Genomic DNA, 311 nt, shown 5'->3' with positions numbered 1-311 from the left:
ATACATACATACATACACACAAACATATATGTTTATATATTTGAATATATTTATATTTTATATATATATATATATTTGGTAGTGCATATGGAGTCGGTATTAATGCATAAACAATCACACGCATAAATAATCAAGAATACACATGTCCATGCACAGAGACAATCACACAAACGCAGATTGCACACACACACACACACACGCACACACACACACACACGAGCGCGTGCGCGTGGGAATACACTCATACACGCACTTAACATATACACACGTACGTACGTTTGTGTGTTTATCATATATATATGTACATATAT

The sequence above is a fragment of the Octopus bimaculoides genome, chromosome 15, assembly GCF_001194135.2.
Source record: "Octopus bimaculoides isolate UCB-OBI-ISO-001 chromosome 15, ASM119413v2, whole genome shotgun sequence".
Classification (NCBI taxonomy): domain Eukaryota; kingdom Metazoa; phylum Mollusca; class Cephalopoda; order Octopoda; family Octopodidae; genus Octopus; species Octopus bimaculoides.
Note: the sequence above shows the minus strand (reverse complement) of the source record.